Consider the following 3,309-nt stretch of genomic DNA (forward strand, 5'->3'; position numbering starts at 1 on the left):
CAACATCTAGATTATTTAGCGTCTGAATGAAATGAAGGTGATAATGACGGTGAAATGAGTCCGGGGTCCAGCACCGAAAGTTACCCAGCATTTGCTCGTATTGAGTTGAGGGAAAACCCGGAAAAAAACCTAAACCAGGTAACTTGTCCCCACGGGAATTCGAACCCGGACCACCTGGTTTCGCGGCCAGACGCGGTGTGTTTCTGACTATTCCTGTTACAACTGTCAGTGCAGAGTGTTCATTTTCCGAACATAAAAATAATATAAAGCTATCTGAGTTGCACCATACGTCAGGAAAGACTGAAAGGTTTAGCACTTCTATGCATCGAGCAATCCGTGGATAGGAAGCAGGACTTCGAAGAAGTGATAGGTAACTTTGCAGAGGCCAAAGCAAGAAGGAACTAGTTTTATACTCGTAATATATATAGTCTCTTTTACTCCTCAGTGGTAGTCTTGGGCTTGTTTGATTCATTTTAGGACGTCCTTTTTTCCTGTTGTGCTCGCTTCCGTTTTTTCATTCTCTCAATGTTTGAATTTCGAAGCAATTTTTAAGACTACTTTTTTAAAGTTGAGGGTCCAATTTAGCTCGAAACGTTAATTTTCTTTCGCGTTTATTTAATAGATCTCGTCGCAGTCGATCGTTCGACGTCTCAAACGTCCGGATCTATTCATATCTCAAGGAGTTGTGCGCATAAAATGATCGCAAAAACGCAGTTTACGAGGCATGTTTTCCCACTTATCTGCTGGCCTTGAGGATCAGACTGGTTTTGTGCGAATGGTTACGGTTACGGGAGACACGGTGATATAGTTTTCGTTTCGCATTGTTTATTTGTTCAAAAGTTATAAAGCGATTCTATTCGTAATGTAACGCTTCTTTTGGACATCGTTATCGAACAGTTGGCGACCTACCGCGTCGAGTATAAAGACGGGTGTCTCACTCGAAAGTAGCCCCGATAACATTAATTTCCTGTTACAAATATTTCAACCTTCAGAAACATGCGACGTCGTGTTCAATTGTGTATTAACGCTCAGGGAGGACATTTTCAGCACCTACTGTGACAATCTCACGGTACTTTTGTACTTGTATTTCCTTTAAACGAAAGAGGCTACCTTCGAGTGGGACACACTGCATAACACTGGCGAAAGATTTTAAACATGCTTCGACATCTTAATGGACTGATAGCATATATACACTTACATTTGATATTATGTTGAAGAAAAAAAATAAATGGGAGACCGAGGGGAAACAAGGAGTACGTCTTAAGAATTTAAGGTCCCTTCATTATTTTCGACGAGTGTAAATCAGACCGAAGACTTGAATCAAAATGAATAGCTTCCCATATTCCAAAATATAACAGAATCATGTAGCCTAATTTAAATTACAATATAATTATTATACTACGATTAATGATACGTCTCATACAGTCTACAATTATCAATATATATCCAGTATATCCATATTATGGTATTCATTCATGTGTAGGCCTACTTTAATTAAGAGATTACTGAATATTTTACTTAGGAGTATCTTTTCCGTGGTCGAGAAATAACGTGTCATCCAATGCGAAACTTATCACAACATTAATTATTTTCAATCTCAATTATTTAATTTTACCCATACATTAATATGTAATATTGAGCAACAACGATCAATTCTCTTACCCTCTCTTTCAACTGAGCACGATTTCATAAGATATTTTAATTGGTTATTTAACGAAGCTGTATCAACTACAAATGTTATTTAGCACCAACGGAATTGCTGATAGCGAAATGGTATTTGGCAAGATGAGGTCTAAGATCCGTCATGGATTACTTTACATTTTTCTTACAGTTGGGAAAAGCTAAGGAATCAGTCCAAGTTGGAGTAGAACCCACACCCAAGTGCAACTCCGCATCATAGGATTTTTTTAAACATCCCGAATCATAAGCATTGCTCGTGATGGATTTTCGAACGTTTCGAGCAGTTTTTTCATCATTACTCTAATTACCTTAAAGCATACCCATTTTACTGTTAAGTTATTGCCGACGAATTCGTATTTGAATTACAACTGTTAATGAGATAAGATAAGTAGGCCTACTTCACTTGAGTATTATTTAAATCGATACTACCGTGATAGATGGAAAGTCAACGTGCTATTATAAAAACTACATCTGCTACAGTAGCATTCTGTCAATAGCATGTACAGTAGTGGAAAAAAAAAAAAAAAAAAAAAAAAAGGACCGACCCTTGCAGCTGATTTCAGAGTCTTGTTCATTCCAGAGCACGATAGACTGGTAACTAAGACTTTCGTGGTTCGAATCCTGCCTGGTTTTTTTTTTTTTTTGCATGTTTAGTTCTCTGTTGATCGACACAAAAAATACAAACTATTCAAATAAATTTATTTAGTATATGGGTTAAGGCATTTCTTAAAATTGTATTTTTTTTCTGCATGAATTCCAGAAACTTGATTTCTATGACAAAAAGAGAAAAATTAGTTATGTATAAAATTACTGTGGAAGGACTATTTAGATCTTTTTATGTCTGTATGTCTCATTTAGTTCTTGTTAGGTTTAATAGGATTAACACATTTGGATCAAGTGGACATGAAACAGGAAAGTAGGCCTACTGTATGTTGAAATTTTCTAATTAGGAAGCAAGGAAAAATAATAAGTTGAAATCTAAATATCCAGGCCCCAGTTTTTATTATAATACAGTACAGTAAAATGCCTCGTAACTCGCACCCATACTAAAACAACGGCACTTTTGGCTGGGCCAAAAAAAAAAAAAAGTTTAAAACTGCCACATTACCACAGTCTGGGCCGTCAGTTTTGCCACAATTGGAAGTTCACATGAACTTTCATTTTCATTGAATATTCGAACCTAAAATTAGTGTATTATTTGTATTGTGTGATATGCTTTAATAAAAAAAATCCACACAAGTTTTATGTTTATTTAATTATGTTTGGGCCGTCACTCTTGCCTCATTAGAAAGTTCGCATGAGCTTTCGTTTTCAGTAAATATTCGATCCTAAATTAGTGTTGTGTTGTGTGATGTGTTTTAATAAGAAAAACACACAGTTTTCATGTTTATTCAGTTATGAGCAAGTGATAGAGAAATAAGCTTCACATGGCTGCAGTTTCAACATTTGGCACTATGAAATACGAACTTTTTTTTGTACATACTCATACCGGTATTTATTCAATTATCTAGCAAAATCTCGTATCCTGAGCTAACCTGGTCCCTTTGGTGCCAGATAAGAGGGATTCTACTGTATATTAAAAAAAAAAAAAGGAAAATAATGAACAAATCCTTTCAGAAATGAAACAAC

This window comes from Periplaneta americana, chromosome 15 (genome assembly GCF_040183065.1).
Source record: "Periplaneta americana isolate PAMFEO1 chromosome 15, P.americana_PAMFEO1_priV1, whole genome shotgun sequence".
Taxonomy (NCBI): Eukaryota; Metazoa; Arthropoda; class Insecta; order Blattodea; family Blattidae; genus Periplaneta; species Periplaneta americana.